The following is a 19,173-nucleotide window of genomic DNA, read 5'->3' as shown; positions in this document are numbered from 1 at the left end:
ATTTGAAGCAGATGTCTTACATAGAGACAGGGCAAGGTAATAATCATAGCGCTCTGCCAGGAGTCTTACTAGACATAATGGAAATCTCATCATTCCAGTATCACCGGAATAGGATAAAGTTCCCTTTAGATACTGATCTAAGGTCAGCTTAGCATTTTAGTTGCCATAGTGGTTAAAGAGTAGGCTGATCCTAGATCTGTGCCAAAGGCAACTACTATCCAGAGCAGCAACAGCAGAATAAGATGACATTGCCACCAGACAATGATCTGAGGCCAGTTAAGACATTGATGACTAAGGTGAAGCTGATCCTAAATCTATTCATATGGGAAACTTTGAGCCAGAGCCGTAACACCAGTGGCATCACATCCTGCCTCACATTGTTTGTGTTCTCCTACACCACCTGACACTGTTTCAATTCATTGGTGGACACCCAAAGTGCTCCTCAGGAGTCGCTAATAGAATTAGCATCTGTCATTCCAGGCCTGTGCCTTCATGTTTCACTGTCCCCCCATAGCTAGTGGAGAGGGAAATGAAGAAACATATTGCTCCCATTATGTCTTGGCATTTTCCATAGAAATGTACTGACTGTGTTCCGTAGGAGCAGGGAATGATGTAGGCCAAGATGATGGCTTTGGCAGCCTGAGACAGGAGCGCTCCGACGAGCTAACACTCCAGTGGGAGGACAATAGAAAATGTTCCAGTCACAGTTTAGAGACGGCAGCGTTAAACGTTCCTTGGCACTGTTACTATTGTTTAACTGTTCAGTGAGTCAGAAATGAAGGGGCCTTTTGTAGAGATTTGATTGTTGCTGGTGTTGGACAGATTGGAGCCGAGGGCACACACAGATGCAGCCAAGTGCACACACAGATAACACACACATACAGTACACACACCCACACAGACAGGAACACACACAGACACACATACATACAGCCCACACACACCAATAAGTCTAATAGCCACGCACACACTCATTGACATCTGAAGGACCCACAAACCAGGGTTTCTGTTAGGAAAAAGTGGTGCTGGACAACGTGACCTGAAAGATTTGAATTTACTGGCCATTTGAGAAATTTACCGGACCCATTGTCATTGGGTGCATGACTTAATGGGCATCCACCCATGGTGCTCAGAATGACAGAAATCACATTACAATTTATCTTAACAGAACATACATCTCCTGTAATGAAGCCACCAATAAAAAGTACAATTTCAAACACTTACCAAATTGCAATTTGCGGGAAAACACCATTTTAAACTGCACACCTGATGTGAGCGGTTCCATATGTGACAGAGATGAAAATCTCCATTAGAAACTTACACAGTGTACAAAACATGCTCTTTCCCTGACATAGACTGACCAGGTTGTAACGAAAATCCAACTCTGTCTGCCTAATTCTTTCTCTCTGCTCTTGTTCTCTTTAACAGGATATCAGTTGGCAGAGCTGGGAGGGTCCTCAGTGAAATTGGACACACCTGGACACGCGTGTGTCCCGGGGATAAACACACCTTTCCCCTATACATCGAGGAGACTCTCTCCACGCAGACACACCGCTCGTTTTTTTTGTGACATTTTGGGGCTTTTTGTGTTTGATTATTTGAGAGGTGCCAAAAATAAACTATCAACCAAATATATTTATAAAGCCCTTTTTACATCAGCAGATGTCACAAAGTGCTATACAGAAACCCATCCTAAAACCCCAAACAGCAAACAGCAAGCAATGCAGATGTACTGTAGAATCACGGTGGCTAGGAAAAACTCCATAGAAAGGCAGGAATCTAGGAAGAAAGCTTATGCCTGTGCCGGGTGGAGATTATTAGAGTACATGGCCATTCAAGGCCAGATTGTTCTTCAAGATGTTCAAACGTTCATAGATGACCAGCACGGTCAAATAATAATCTCAGTGGTTGTAGAGGGTGCAACAAGTCAGTATCTCAGTAGTACATGTCAGTTGTCTTTCCATAGCCGAGCATTCAGAGGTTGAGACAGCAGGTGTGGGAGAGAGAGAGAGAGAGAGAGAGAGAGAGAGAGAGAGAGAGAGAGAGAGAGAGAGAGAGAGAGAGAGAGAGAGAGAGAAGTCGAAAACAGCAGGTCTGGGACAAGGTAGCACGTCCGGTGAGGGTTACTAGGTCAGGCTTCCCTAGCCGCAGGCAGAAAAGTTGAAACTGGAGCAGCAGCACGACCAGGTGGACTGGGGAGAGCCAGGTGTCATCAAGCCAGGTATTTCTGAGGCATGAACCTAGGGCTCAGGTCCTCCGGGAGGGAAGGGAGAGTACTTAAATTCACACAGGACACCAGATAAGACAGGATAATTACACAAGATATAACAGATTGACCCTAGCCCCCCGGCACATAGAATATTGCAGCGTAGATATTGGAGACTGAGACGGGTGGGTCGGGGGACACTGTGGCCCCGTTCGACTATACCCCCGGACAGGGCCAACCAGGCAGGATATAACCCCACCTAATTTGCCAAATTCACCACTAGGGGAATATCAACAGACCACCAGCTTACTACCCTGACACAAGGCTGAGTATAGCCCACAAAAATCTCCTCCACTGCACAAGCCAGAGGGGGCGCAAAACCGGACAGGAAGATCATGTCTGTGACTCAACCCACTCAAGTGATGCACCCCTCCTAGGGACGGCATGGAAGAGCACTACTAAGCCAGTGACTCATCCCCCGTAATAGGGTTAGAGGCAAAGAATCCCAGTGGAGAGAGGGGAGCCGGCCAGGCAGAAACAGCAAGGCCGTTCATCGCTCCAGTGCCTTGCCATTCACCTTCGCACCGCTGGCCCAGACTACATTCAGTCATAGGACCTACTGAAGAGATGAGTCTTCAGTAAAGACTTCAGTAAAGTCTCTCACATGGATAGGCAGAACATTCCATAAAAATGGAGCTCTATTGGAGAAAGCCCTGCCTCCAGCTGTTTGCTTAGAAATTCTAGGGACAATAAGGAGGCCTGCGTCTTGTGACCTTAGAGTTTATGTAGGTATGTACGGCAGGACCAAATCGGAGAGATAGGTAGGAGCAAGCCCATGTAATGATTTGTGGGTTATCTGGGTAGCCGGAGAGTAGAGCATTGCAGTCGTCTAATCTAGAAGTGACAAAAGCATGGATTAGCTTCTCTGCATTATTTTTGGACAAAATGAAGATGGAAAAAAACTATCCTTGAAATATTCTTGGTATGTTTGTCAAAAGAGAGATCAGGGTCCAGAGTAACGCCAAGGTTTTATTTGAGACAACTGTACAACCATCAAGATTCATTGTCAGATCCCTTTGTTTCTTGTGACCTAGAACTAGCATCTCTGTTTTGTTCGAGTTTAAAATAAAGAAATTGCCGCCATCGACTTCCTAATGTCTGAAACATAGGCTTCCAGGGTATGTTGATGTTTCATCGAAATGTACAGCTGCGTGTCATCCGCATAGCAGTGAAAGTTGACATTGTGTTTCCGAATGGCATCACCAAGAGGTAGAATATATAGTGAAAACAATAGTGGGCCTAAAACGGAATGTTGAGGATTGCAGAAACTTACAATTGATTTGTCAGAGTACAAACTATCCACAGAGACGAACTGATATCGTTCCGACAGATAAGATCTAAACCAAGCAAGAACTTGTCTGTGTAGACCAATTCAGGTTTCTAATCTCTCCAAAAGAATGTGGTGATCGATGGTGTCAAAAGCAACACTAAGGTCTATGAGCACCAGGACATATGCAGAGCCTTGGTCTGACGCCATTAAAAGGTCATTTACCGCCTTCACGAGTGCAGTCTCAGTGCTATGATGGGGTCTAAAACCAGACTGAAGCATTTTGTATTAATTATTTGTCTTCGGGAAGGCAGTTAGTTGCAGCGCAACAGCTTTTTCAAAATGCTTTGAGAGGAATGGGAGATTTGATTTCCAGGTCAAGGTTTTGATTTTTCAAGAGAGGCTTTATTACTGCCACGTTTAGTGAGTTTGGTGGATAGGGGCCATTGTATTATGTTCAATATAGGAGGGCCAAGCACAGGAAGTAGCTCTTTCAGTAGTTTAGTTGGAATAGGGTCAAGTACGCAGCTTGACAGGTTTTGAGGACATTACTATTTTCATGAATGTGTCAAGAGATACAGGATTAAAAAACTTGAGTGTCTCCATTCCAGTTCTGTGCAGACCCAGGACAACTGAGCTTTGGAGAAATATGCAGATTCAAAGGGGAGTCCGTCATTTTCTTTCTAATGATGATGATTTTTTCATCAAAGAATTTATCCCTGCTGAAGTGAAAGCTATCCTCTCTTGTTGAATGTTGCTTTTTAGTCATCTTTGCGACAGTATCAACAATAAATGTTGTATTATTCTTATTCTCCTCAATTAGTTTGGAAAAATATGATGATCAAGCAGCATTGAGGGCTCTTGAATATTATGCAGTACTGTTTTTCCAAGCAAGTCGTAAGATTCCCAGTTTGGTGGGGCACCACTTCCATTCAAATTTTCTGGAAGCTTGTGTCAGGGCTCTGGGAATTTCTGTATACCAGGGAGCAAATTTCTTGTGACAAAGGTTTTGTTTTTAGGGGTGCGACTGCATCAAGGTTAAATTAAGATCCTCAGTTAGGTGGTTAACAGATTTTTGTACTCCGATGTCATTGGGTAGGTGAAGGGAGTCTGGAAGGGCATCTAGGAATCTTTGGGTTGTTTGAAAATTTATAGCATGGCTTTTGATTATCCTTGGTTGGGGATTATTTGTTGAGATTGCAAACATAATAAAATGGTGGTCCGATAGTCCAGGATTATAAGGAAAAACATTTAGATCCACAATATTCTTTCCACGGAAAAAAAAATTGATTCAGGGTATGACTGTGGTAATGATTAGGTCCAGAGACATGTTGGACAAAACCCACTGAGTCGATGATGGCTCCGAAAGCCTTTTGGAATGGGTCTGTGGAATTGTCCATGTGAATATTGGAAGTGAGGGATCTAACATTAAGTAACCCTATTTTGAGATGTGAGCTATCGAAATCTCTTTCAATAATGACAGGAATGGATGAGGTCTTTATTCCAGTGAGATTGCTAAGGTGTTTTGCTCTGCTCATCCTAGATAGAGGCACAGACACGGTCTCAATAGGGATAGCTGAGCTGACTACACTGACTGTGCTAATGACAGACTCCACTAAGCTGGCAGGCTGGCTAACAGCCTGCTGCCTGGCATGCCCCCTATATCATTGTGGAGCTAGAGTAGTTAGAGCCCTGTCTATGTTCATAGATAACATGAGAGCACCCCTCCAGCTGGGATGGAGTCTGTCACTCCTCAGTAGGCCTATTTCTGGGTAAGTCCCAGAAAGAGGGACAATTATGTACAAATTCAATATTTTGGGAGGGGCAGAAAACAGTTTTCAACCAGCGATTCAGACTCTGCTGTAGAGCTCATAACTCCCCCTAACTGGAAGGAGGCCAGAGACAATTACTCAATGCCGGCACATTTTTCTAGCTGATTTACAAGCTGAAGCTATGTTGCGCTTGATGACCTCTGACTGTTTCATCCTAACATCATTGGTGCCGACGTGGATAACAATATCCCTATACTCTCTACCCTCGCCAGTTTTAGGCTTAGCCAGCACCATCTTCAGACTAGCCTTTACATCGGTAGCCCTGCCCCCTGGTAAACAGTGTATGATCGCTGTATGATTATTTTTAAGTCTAATATTGCGGGAAATGGAGTCATCAATGACTAGGGTTTTCAATTTGTCCGAGCTAATGGTGGGAGGCTTTGGCGGCTCAGACCCTGCAACGGATGGAGGAGAGACCTGAGAAGGCTCGGCCTCTGACTCTGACTTGTTGCTTAGTTTCTGTAGGCTGAATGAGCAACACAGGTTGAGCATGCCGACAGTATTTCTTTCCTGAAGCATTGAGAAAATTGTGCGGCTGTAGGGACTGTGCAGGGTGGATTTATACTGCTATCCGTACTTACTGGTGGGACTACTATCTGTACTTACTGGTCATCCTTTCCTCCACGTAAATTGCCCTTGCCTAACGATTGCGTCTGAAGCTGTGCTTACAACATGGCTTTCCTCACCATAAGGTGATAATTATCCTGTATATTATGAGTACACCGACTGCAATTAGATGGCATAGTGTTAATGTTACTACTTTTTTGGCTGGTGGATGTCCTGTAGAACCATGTCCAGATAAAGCGTCCGAGGTAAAAAAGAGAAACAAAACCAAGACATTGGTAAATGTATTAAAAGTTAAAACCGAAAAGTTTGGCAGATAGCCAAGTAGCAACAAACAGTAAAACAGCACGGAGACAAGCCCAGAAGTTGAGGGCGGAGCACAAGTTGGCTTTCTTACTGCCGCCAAGAGTCGTGTGCATGACTCAACACCCCTGAGTATCAATATCAATGCACGCATCCACTCTCTTACACTACTAACTACACACACCATTGTTATTTAATACATATATTTTTGTTATTTCTTTATCTCTGCATTGTTTCCCTCTTTGTTACGGGCTACGAGACAGCTAGTAACAAGTGGGGGCTCGCCCTGGATATGAGGTTGGTTCCAAGACATTTTTGCGTATAGTTTTTTTTGCATTATGATGGGTTAATGCTAATTGGGATGCGCTTTGGTTGGTATTCACTGCCTAATCTTATAAGTGTTCGGTATAGTGCCTTAGAGACACATCAGTCATTTTGGTTGTCCGGTGACGTCATCAATGCTAGTGTTTTGATAAACTCTGTATGTGCTTTTTTCATATCTTTTGTTACAGCTTTTTTGAGTTGCGCTGTTTGATAGGCCCAGGGTTGGTTGCCTTTGTTTGGTCAACTTGGTTTTGTGCTGCATTGGAGAGGAACATTGGTTAGTTTTCAGGACCCTGCCCAGGTTGGGAACTCTTGCTCTACTCGCTGTAAGGACATTGGTCCGAGGAGGTGAGTACAATCTTCTGTGTACCTCAGTGGGAGATTTGGGTAGGGTAGTGCTATTCGCTACTCGGAGCTATAGCCTTTCATTTCCCCTGTTAGGCTTAGCGACGGAATACATTGGAAATTGTCATTTTGTTTGCTACATTTGTTTGGTGTCCGTGGACAGAGCAGTTGTCTCTGGGGCACGACCGTGGCTTGGGGGGATCCGCCAGGGTGCTGTTTTTTTCCCGTACCAGTGGCTACTGTGCATACTTACCCACCGTGAATCTGCACGAAGACCAGGGTTGAGCTATTGTAGGATTTGGGGAAGCTCCTTATATACAGTACCAGTCAAAAGGTTGGACACACCTAATCATTCTAGGGTTTTTCTTTATTTTTATTGTTTTCTACATTGTAAAATAAAAGTGAATATATCAAAACTATGAAATAACACATATGAAATCATGTAGTAACCAAAAAAATGTGTTTGAGCCAATCAGTTGCGTTGTGACAAGGTCAAATCAAATCAAATCAAATTTGAGGTAGGGGTGGTATACAGAAGATAGCTCTATTTGATAAAAGACCAAATCCATATTATGGCAAGAACAGCTCAAATAAGCAGAGAAACGACTGTCCATCATTACCTTAACTTCTTGGTGATGGGGTAGTATTTTCACGTCCGGATGAAATGCATGCCCAAATTCAACTGCCTGCTACTCATCCCCAGAAGATAAGATATGCATACTATTAGTATATTTGGACAGAAAACCATCTGAAGTTTCTAAAACTGTTTGAATCATGTCTGTGAGTATAACATAACTTATTTAGCAGGCGAAACCCAGAGGACAAACCATTCAGATTTATTTTTTGAGGTCACACTCTTTTCAATGAGATTTCATTGGAAATCCAGGTTTCTAAGGGACCTTCTTGCAGTTCCTATCGCTTCCACTGGATGGCAACAGTCTTTAGAAATTGGTTGAGGTTTTTCCTTTGTGTAATGAAGAAGTACGGCCATCTTGAACGAGGGTCACTTGAAGTGTACTGTTAGATAGAGGCGCGTGACCATAAAGCTAGCTAAAGTTTGTTTTCCTCCTGTATTGAACACAGATCATTCCGTCTTCAATTTTATCGATTATTTATGTTGAAAAATACCTAAAGTTGTAATACAAAAGTAGTTTGAAATGTTTTGGCAAAGTTTACAGGTAACTTTTGAGATATTTTGTAGTTACATTGCGCAAGTTGGAACGGGTGTTTATCTGGCTCAAACGCGCCAAATAAATTGACATTTTGGAATTAATCGGACAAAATGACCATTTGTGATGTTTATGGGACATATTGGAGTGCCAACAAAAGAAGCTCATCAAAGATAAGGCATGAATTGTATTTTTATTTCTGCGTTTGCAGGGTTGAAATATGCTTTTCCCACTTTTTTTACGGAGGTGCTATCCTCAGATAGCATCGTTTGCTTTCGCCGAAAAGCCTTTTTGAAATCTGACATTTTGGCTGGATTCGCAACAAGTGTAGCTTAAATTTGCTGTATTGCATGTGTGATTTAATGAAAGTTTGATTTTTATAGAAATTTATTTGAATTTGGCGCTCTGCATTTTCCCTGGCTTTTGGCGAGGTGGAACGCTAGCATCCCACATATCCCAGAGAGGTTAAGACATGGCGGTCAGTCAATCCGGGTCAGATGCTGTCGCAAAAACCATCAAGCACTATGATGATCTGGCTCTTATGAGGACCGCAAAAGGAAAGGAAGACCTAGAGTTACCTCTGCTGCAGAAGATAAGTTCATTTGAGTTAACTGCACCTCAGATTGCAGCCAAATTAAATGCTTCACAGAGTTCAAGTAACAGACACATCTCAACATCAATTGTCCAGAGGAGACCGCGTGATGGTGTGGGGGTGCTTTGCTGGTGACACTGTCTGTGATTTATTTAGAATTCAAGGCACACTTAAGCAGCATGGCTACCACACATTCTGCAGCTGTACTCCATCCCATCTGGTTTGCACTTAGTAGTGACTATTATTTGTTTTTCAACAGGACAATGAACCAAACAGGCTTTGTAAGGGCTATTTGAGCAAGATGGAGATTGATGGAGTGTTGCCTCAGATGACCTGGCCTCCACAATCACCTGACATCAACCCAATTGAGTTGGTTTGGGATGAGTTGAACCCCTGAGTGAAGGAAAGGCAGCCAACAAGTGCTCAGCAAATGTGGGAACTCCTTTAAGACTATTGAAAAAGCATTCCTCATGAAGCTGGTTGAGAGAATGCCAAGAGTGTGCAAAGCTGTCATCAAGGCAAACGCTGGATACTTCAAAGAATCGCAAATATAAAATATATTTTCATTTGTTTAACACTTTTTGGTTACTATCTGATTCCATATGTGTTATTTCATAGTTTTGATGTCTTTACTATTTTTGTACAATGTAGAAAATAGTAAAAAATAAAGAAAAACCCTTGAATGAGTAGGTGAGTTCAAAATTCTGACTGGTACTGTATCTCATCTCTCTCCTGTGGTGCCCAGTGTGATACTCTTCTCTTGTTGTGGTCTGTGCTGGGGTGCTCAGCTGAGGGGAAGAGCAAGATTTTTTATAGCAGTCACTTGTGACTATGTCATCTAATGTCGATGAGTTCATTCGCATTCTATCAGAGGAACTCTTAGAATTATGTGCTGAAGAACAGCTGTTGAAGATCGCTGAACATTTCCAGATTGAAAAAAAACTTATGTTGATATTGAAGGCCAATCTGATGGAGAGTGGTATACTCGTAGTTACCACTGGAGCAGCCTCTGTCGAGGACTCGCCACCCCCCAGCCGTCTCCCCGTTTAGCTACAATGGCCACTCCGTCTGTTAGTCTTCCAGAAAGAACTGCTTCTGTTACAGTTTGAGCATAACCATGTTATACATGAAAGGTAATTGGAATTTAAACAGGATTTGGAGCACGCTAAAATCAAGCTGCAATGAGCGGCTAGAATTGTTTAGGGATGGAATGCTCTCGGGGGGCAGTTTACTTAGGGAAGGTGGCCCTGATTCACCTAGTGGTCCCACCTCTCTCAGTCGTGCCCCGGACACATTTGATGTTGTTGGAGTTTGTTTTCGTAGTTTGAGCATGTGGCTGATGGTAGGAGTTGGCCAGATTCTGATCGCACTTTAATGTTGCAGTATGTTGACTGGTAAAGCACAGGAAGAATATTCAGCTCTTGGTGTAGCCGACCGTGTAATCTATGCTAAGGATTAAATGGATGTGTTACAGATTTACGAATTGGTTCCTGTTGCTTACTGCCAACCATTTAGAACTTTAAAAAGGGCCGATAAACAGACTCATGGTGAGTTTGCACAAGAGAGTCCTCTTTGCAGTTTAGTCGCTGGTGTCCCACCTCTATGGTTTAGACTTTCCAGGGGCTGTGTGACCTGATTATGCTAGAACAGTTTAAGGACACAATCCCTGATCGAATAGCCACGCACATTAATGAACGAAAAGTGAAGACTGTCTCTGAAGCTGCTGTTGTGGCAGATGAGCTTGTTTTGACTCACAAAAGTGGTTTGCAGAGTCCCGTATTCAGAGTCAGTGGGGGTGTTCAGAGAGATTTGGGCCTCACCTTTTAATTATGGCAATCAGGTTGAACACTTGGATTCTGAAATGGTGAAAGGCGGTTGATGTAGGGGTGTATCCTTCGTTGCATGTTGAGGGTATCAACGTTATCCTTGGGGATAACTTGACTGGTGAGCGAGTATGGCCTGTTGTGTCTCCACCTCTAGTGGTTTCCGCTAAACTGCCGTTTAGTGAGCAGAGTTTCCCGCAGTCAGCCAGCCTTTTTTGAGTGTCTGATTGTTGATTTTGTTGGCCCTCTGCCTTGCTTTAAGAATGGTAGTAGTTACCTGTTCACTATGATGTGTCAGACTACTAGGTTTCCTACTGCCTATCCTCTCCGGTCTAGCACGACTAAGTCCATGCTAAAAGCTTTGACTCAGTTTATCTCGCTGTTTGGAATCCCTAAGGTTATTCAGACTGACCAAGGTTCACATTTAATCTCTAATCTGTTTGGTCAGGTTCTCTGTTTGGTCAGCTCCATATGAAACACAATTTGGATAGCGCCTATCACACACAGAATCAAGGAGCGCTGGAACGGTTCCATCAAACACTTAAGTCTTTGTTGAGAGCTTATTGTACTGAGGTGGTTAAGGATTGGGAGGAGGGTTGCCATGGTTACTGTTAGCCCCCAGAGGTTTCACAGGAGCTTCCACGCTCCAAGACTGCTTCCATCACGTGGACCGGGATATGTTTCGAGACCCTGGGTCTCGACCCCGCCCTGTGCAACTGGGTACTGGACTGCCTGACAGGCCGCCCCCAGGTGGTGAGGGTAGGTAACAACATCTCCACCCCGCTGATCCTCAACACTGGGGCCCCACAAGGGTGCGTTCTGAGCCCTCTCCTGTACTCCCTGTTCACCCACGACTGCGTGGCCTCGCACGCCTCCAACTCAATCATCAAGTTTGCGGACGACACAACAGTGGTAGGCTTGATTACCAACAACGACGAGACGGCCTACAGGGAGGAGGTGAGGGCCCTAGGAGTGTGGTGTCAGGAAAATAACCTCACACTCAACGTCAACAAGACTAAGGAGATGATTGTGGACTTCAGGAAACAGCAGAGGGAACACCCCCCTATCCACATCGATGGGACAGTAGTGGAGAGGGTAGTAAGTTCACATCACAAAAAAACTGAATTGGTCCACCCACACAGACAGCATCGTGAAGAAGGTGCAGCAGCGCCTCTTCAACCTCAGGAGGCTGAAGAAATTCGGCTTGTCACCAAAAGCACTCACAAACTTCTACAGATGCACAATCGAGAGCATCCTATCGGGCTGTATCACCGCCTGGTACGGCAACTGCTCCGCCCACAACCGTAAGGCTCTCCAGAGGGTAGTGAGGTCTGCACAACGCATCACCGGGGACAAACTACCTGCCCTCCAGGACACCTACACCACCCGATGTCACAGGAAGGCCATAAAGATCATCAAGGACAACAACCACCCGAGCCACTGCCTGTTCACCCCGCTATCATCCAGAAGGCGAGGTCAGTACAGGTGCATCAAAGCTGGGACCGAGAGACTGAAAAACAGCTTCTATCTCAAGGCCATCAGACTGTTAAACAGCCACCACTAACATTGAGTTGCTGCTGCCAACACACTGACTCAACTCCAGCCACTTTAATAATGGGAATTGATGGGAATTGATGTAAAATATATCACTAGCCACTTTAAACAATGCTACTTAATATAATGTTTACACACCCTACATTATTCATCTCATATGTATACGTATATACTGTACTCTATATCATCTACTGCATCTTTATGTAATACATGTATCACTAGCCACTTTAAACTATGCCACCTTGTTTACATACTCATCTCATATGTATATACTGTACTCGATACCATCTACTGCATCTTGCCTATGCCGCTCTGTACCATCACTCATTCATATATCTTTATGTACATATTCTTTATCCCTCTACACTTGTGTGTATAAGGTAGTAGTTTTGGAATTGTTAGCTAGATTACTCGTTGGTTATTACTGCATTGTCGGAACTAGAAGCACAAGCATTTTGCTACACTCGCATTAACATCTGCTAACCATGTGCATGTGACAAATACCTTTGATTTGATTTGATTTTGATTTGAGGAGAGCACAGGTTTCAGTCCAAATGACCTAGTGTTTGGACATAGTGTGCTTGGGCTGTGCTCCAGGATGACTGGACGTCTCCCAAGACACCTCAGTCCCTGTTATCTTGTGTGTGACGTCTGGCGACGCCTGTACGCTGCTGATGACATGGCTAAAGACAACCTGTCATCTTCACAAGGGGGGATGAAAGGAATATTTGATCAGCGAGGTGAGCCTCGTCACTTTAGTTCAGGTGACCAGGTTTTTGCTCTGCTGCCAAATGTTAGTTCTCCTTTTCAAGCCAAGTTTCAAGGTCCATATACGTTTGAGCGCCAGTGCACTGAGCAAAACTATCTAGTTGCCACTCTGGAATGGAGGAAAGCGCATGTAAAGGAAAGCTCATGTAAATCTGCTAAAACCCTATTACGCACGTGGGAGTCCGCAGTGGACGTTGAAACCTGTTATTTTGGCCAATACTGTTACATCGCTGGGTTCTTCTTGATCAGTAAATCAGATGGGACAAACATATTTTGGACGGACTAGTGTACGGTCTGTGCTCGTATTCGGTTATGAGTTTCGGCCTGCGTAACAAATCTGCAACTTTTCAGCAGATTTGGGTTGTCCCGGTTTGGTCAGGTGTGCTGTTTATCTGGATTACGTAGTGGTTTATGCAGATACTTGAGAGGAGCATCTGTCCCTTATTCAAGCCTTGTTCGACCGCCTGGCTGCGGGTTGCCTCACTATCAACCTGGCAAAGTGTGAGTTTGCTCAGGCGACCGTTACGTACCTTGGTATGGTGGTTGGGCAGGGTGACGTGCGTCCTGTTCGGGCTAAAGTGGTAGCCATTGATGCTTTTCCACCGCCAACCACTAAAAAAGAACTGATGCATTTGTTGGGAATTATTGGTTATTGTCGTAGTTTCTTTAGGAACTTCTTTACTATATTCGCTCCCCAGACAGATTTGCTGAAAGCTAAGGCAGTTTACGTCTGGTCTCCTCTCTTTCCAGCAAGCTTTTGATGATGCGAAGAGGCTGCTTACCTCAACTCCAGTGCTGGGTGCTCCTTGCTTGGATATGTAATTTACCTTGGAGGTGGAGTCTTGGGGCAGGTGCAGTCTTGCTGCAAGCAGATGTGTCAGGTGTTGAGAGGCCCGTTAGTTTATTTTGAGCGCTAACACTCAAATGCTTGCTACAACACTTTACAGGTGAACATCGGGTCGGATGTTGTACCTATTGTGGTTTACACCGACCATAACCCTCTCATCTTCTTGAGGTCTATGATGTGTCCTAACCAGAGGATAATGAGATGGTGTTTGTTCTTGCAGGCATTCCATCTCAATGTGCAGCACATCAGGGGGTCTGATAGTGTCGTTGCTGATGCACTCTCTGGTCTGTCCTATTGATCGGTGGACATTAATTTTCTTACGAGCATTGTGATGAATGCATGTTGTTCACGTGCCCGGCCACTTTATTTTGTGTTGTATTGTGTTGTCATGTCTCTCCTGTCATCTGTTCCCTGCTGTCCTAATTTTCTTTCATCTTAAAAGGTAGCTTCCTGTGCACAAAGGTCGCTGAGGTCTGGGGAAGACGTGGGGGGGTGACGAAATGGGACACACCTGGGCTCGGGTGTTCTGGGAATAAATGTGATTGACCTGCTCTATTCGGTCTTATATAGCAACATTTGAAATTGTGTTTTTTACATTGCATAAAAATAAAGACTCAGAGATATAAAATTATATATCATACACTACCGTTGAGGAACAATGGGAACGTAATTCTGCTTTGAAAGTTGATAAACTTGTAACCGCACTTTTGAGAAAATGTGCTTTGAATGTTTTAGTACACCTACTGGAGAGCTCTTCTTTGTCTCCAGTCATGGCCAAAAGTTGTGAAAATTACACAAATATGAATTTCCACATAGTTTGGTGCTTCAGTTTCTTTAGATGTTTTTATCAGATGTTACTATGGAATACTGAAGTCTAATTTTCAAGCATTTCATAAGTGTCAAAGGCTTTATTGACAATTACATGAAGTTGATGCAAAGAGTCAATATTTGCAGTGTTGACCCTTCTTTTCAAGACCTCTGCAATCCGCCCTGGCATGCTGTCAATTAACTTCTGGGCCTCAACCTGACTGATGGCAGCCCATTTTTGCATTATCAATGCTTGGGGTTTGTCAGAATTTGTGGGATTGACCACAAGTTCTCAATGGGTGTCATGTATTGTCATATTATGTCTTGTTCCTGTTCTTTCTCTTCACTCCGTCTCCCTCTGCTGGTCGTATTAGGTTACCTTCTCTTCCTCTCCTTCCCCCAGCTGTTCCTCATCTTCTCTAACTACCTCGTTCACCCTTTTCCCACCTGTTCCCTTTTTCCCTCTGATTAGGTCTCTATTTCTCTCTCTGTTCCTGCTTCTGTCTTTGTCAGATTCTCGTTTGAGTTTCTCATGCCAGAACCAAACTATCGTCTCGTTTGCTTCACCCTTGTCCCGTCCTGTCGGAATCTGCCTGTTCATCTGATGCTACGTGTGATCAGGTACCTCTGTCCTCTACGACCCGCGCCTACCCAGAGAGACCAGCAGTCTGTCGCCGCTAACCCAGCTATTCTCCTCTGCTGCTAAGAAGGGGGCTCTAACCCAGCTATTCTCCTCTGCTACTAAGAAGGGGGACTCTTCTGTGAATATCAGAAGGACTTTATGATTCATTTGTCGCCCTCTCTGCGGGTTGTCTATTTTGCCATTATATACATCTGAAGAGGATCTATGTCTTCCCTGTGTTTTGACATTAAAGGACTCTGTTTTTGTTAAACCGCTTTTGGGTCCTCACTCACGTGCATAACAATGGGATTATGGTCTGGGGAGTTTCCTGGCCATGGACCCAAAATATCAATATTTTGTTCCCCGAGCCACTTAGTTATCACTTTTGCCTCATGGTTAGGTGCTCCATCATGCTGGAAAATACATTGTTAATCGCCACACTGTTCCTGGATGGTTGGGCGAAGTTGCTCTCATAGAATGTGTTGGTACCATTCTTTATTCATGGCTGTGTTCTTAGGTAAAATTGTGAGTGAGCCCACTCCCTTGGCTGAGAAGCAACCCCAGACATGAATAGTCTCAGGATGCTTTACTGTTGGCATGACACAGGACTGATGGTAGCGCTAACCTTGTCTTCTCTGGACAAGCTTTGTCCGGATGCCCCAAACAATTGGAAAAGGGATTCATCAGAGAAAGTGACTTTACCCCAGTCCTCAGCAGTCCAATCCCTGTACCTTTAGCAGAATATCAGTCTGTCCCGGATGTTTTTCCTGGAGAGAAGTGACTTCTTTGCTGCCCTTCTTGACACCAGGCCAACCTCCAAAAGTATTCGCCTCACTGTGCGTGCAGATGGACTCACACCTGCCTGCTGCCATTCCTGAGCAAGTTGTACTGGTGGTGCCCCGATCACGCAAGGAGACGGTCCTGGCGCTTACTAGACTTTCTTGGGCGCCCTGAAGCCTTCTTCACAACAATTGAACTGCTCTCCTTGAAGTTCTTGATGATCCTATAAATGATTGATTTAGGTGCAATCTTACTGGCAGCAATATCCTTGCCTGTGAAGCACTTTTTGTGCAAAGCAATGATGACGGCACGTGTTTCCTTGCAGGTAACCATGGTTGACAGAGGAAGAACAATGATTCCAAGCACCACCCTCCATTTGAAGCATCCAGTCTGTTTTTCAAACTCAATCAGCATGGCAGAGTGATATCCAGCCTTGTCCTCGTCGAGAGAATCACTGACATGATGTCAGCTGGTCCTTTGTGGCAGAGCTGAAATGCAGTGGAAATGTTTTTGGGGGATTCAGTTCATTTGCATGGCAAAGAGGGACATTGCAATTCATTTCGTACAAACTGAGGCAGCAGACTTTGTGAAAATTAATATTTGTGTCATACTCAAAACTTTTGGCCACGACTGCACACCCATTCAGCATCGTTCACACCCTCTTAAGTTTTAGCCCTGCCCATCTCTTTAAGGATTCAGATGTGAGGCCATGTGCTAAACAATCGAAGATTTCAAGACTAAAGGCTGGTTTATACTATGGGTGTGTTCGTAAATTTAATCTTGAGTGCCAGCGTGTGCTCTGGGTATTCGTAAAATCAGAGCGTTGTCAGATTGTCCGTTCGTAAATTCAGAGCGTTTCGCTCTTGGAGCATTCAGAGGGCACACTGGATGCTCTGGAAGAGGAGTAGGATTGATCCGAGCGTTTTGTCCTAACAACAACAGTAAAGCACCCAAACTGACTGGCTAACGTTGGCTAGCTTGCTAGTTACCTCCAGACACAAATGAGAGAACAGCTCACTCTGACCATTTTACTTGCCCTAGCAGAGCTGGTTAGGCTGTTTCTTTTTTTATATACAGAGCATTGGTGACTGCTACCATTCGTAAGTTATTCTGCGCTCTGCACACTCAGACGAGAGCGCTCTGAAATCTGAGTAGATAGCCAGAGCGAATTTACCAGCTACTTCTAACAAAAGTTGTCGCAGTGACATGGTGAACATTCTATTGAAATTATTACTTGCATGGTGGAGTCTGTTATTAAGACATGTAGCTAGTTAGCTAAACAATTAACCATAATCCCAACTCATGACAATTACTACCCTGCATGAATATGCAGGTAGCTAACCAACCAGGTTAAATGTTAGCTAGCTAACATCATGCTCTGAGATACGAATAATATTACTAACGTTACACAGATCATACACGTAACTTTAGCTAGCCAGCCCTCCGATTAACGTTAGCTAGCTAGCTAACAGTGCACTTTAACTTGAAATGAAAACAAATTTCGGACAAAATTTGAAACGTGTAATATCTGAAAATGTTAGCCGTATAGATGGATGGACACTTCTCCCTCTCTGTCACAGATGCAAGGGTTGCCCTTAGTTTGAAGATGTAATCCGGAGACAGGTGTTTTTTCCATCTCTTTAGCTATCACACTCTAATTCCACTAATTTCAAAACTTGGTCCTCCAGAAAATGGAGAGCAACACTTATGCAGTTCTACTACGAGATATCTTTTAAAAAAAAGCTACGTTAGAAAGGATTACCTACACATACTGACCAGCTCAAATAGACAGAAGCATTCTACATGGCAGACCAATCTAAACGTATCTTTTGGCATGTCCAGCCCACTCATTATCTCAGCCAATCATGGCTAGTGGGAAGGTTGCTGACTTATTCTGTGGCTAAACCAACTAGCTCGTAATTTAACTATTTTATTAATATTTACAGATGCATAGACGTTTGTTATTAAGGCACATTAAATTTCACATGTTCCAGAAGGCATTTCTGCCAAAAAAACAACATTTTGATTTAAAAAAGTTTACGTTCAAATGGCTCTCCTGTGAAGTAGTGACACGTTGACATATGCCTAGTTTCCTGAAACGAGTCACAAATACATATTTCCCCCATAAATCGAAGAGACTCTCTCCACGCACGCAGACACACTGTTGTTTTTTTGTTGTGGCATTTTGGGGCTTGTTGTGTTTGTTTATTTTGGCACCTCTCAACACCCCTCATTATCACCATCTATGCATGCATTCACTCACGTACACTACTGACAACACACACCATTGATACTTGTATATAGTTTACATTATTTAATAAGTATGTTTTTGTTATTCTTTTATCTCTGCGTTGTCTACTTCTTTGTTACGGGCTACGAGCCGGTTAGTAACAAGGTCAATCCAGGTGAAAGCTTATTGAAGTCACTTGTTACATACACACTACAATACAGTGTAGATGAAGGGGAGGAGGCAGGTTAACCTTTCTGGCGCAGGCGTTCTGCTAGCAACCCACCTCGACAACATCCAAATTCAAAATACAGAAATAGTCATAATAAACATTCATAAAAAATACAAGTGTTATACATCGGCTTAAAGATTAAATTCTTGTTTATCCAGCCGCTTTGTCAGATTTCAAAAAGGCTTTACGGTGAAAGCATACGAAGCAATTATCTGAGGACAGTGCCCCTCTTACAAAAGCATACAAACATTTTACAACCAAGTAAAGGGATTACAAAAGTCAGAAATAGCGATAAAATGTATCACTTACCTTTGAAGATCTTCATATGGTTGCAGTCATAAGAGTCCCAGCTACACAATAAATGTTTGTTTTGTTCGATAAAGTCCCTTTTTATATCCCAAAAACTCAGTTTTGTTGATGCGATTTGTTCAGTAATCCACTGGCTCCAAGGCGGTCAAATCATGCAGACGAATACAATATCGTATTCAATAGAAAGGAAAAACAACGAAGGGCGCGCAATCGGTCACGCGCGCAAACCAGCACTGCATGATACTACAGTCCATTGACAGAAAGGTCTCATTGTTCTTCATTTTTCAGAAAACAAGCCTGAAACAATGTTTAAAGACTGTTGACATCAAGTGGAAGCCATAGGAACTGCAATCTGGGTCCTAACCCATTAGATACTCTATAGGCATTCAATTTAAAATACCCACATCAAAATAAATCCCACTTCCTGGATGGATTTTCCTCATGTTTTCGCCTGCCATATCAGTTCTGCTATACTCACAGACATTATTTTAACTTTAGTGTTTTCTATCCAAATCTACCAATTATATGCATGTCCTAGCTTC

The sequence above is a fragment of the Oncorhynchus clarkii genome, chromosome 12 (assembly GCF_045791955.1).
Source record: "Oncorhynchus clarkii lewisi isolate Uvic-CL-2024 chromosome 12, UVic_Ocla_1.0, whole genome shotgun sequence".
Lineage (NCBI taxonomy): Eukaryota > Metazoa > Chordata > Actinopteri > Salmoniformes > Salmonidae > Oncorhynchus > Oncorhynchus clarkii.
Note: the sequence above shows the minus strand (reverse complement) of the source record.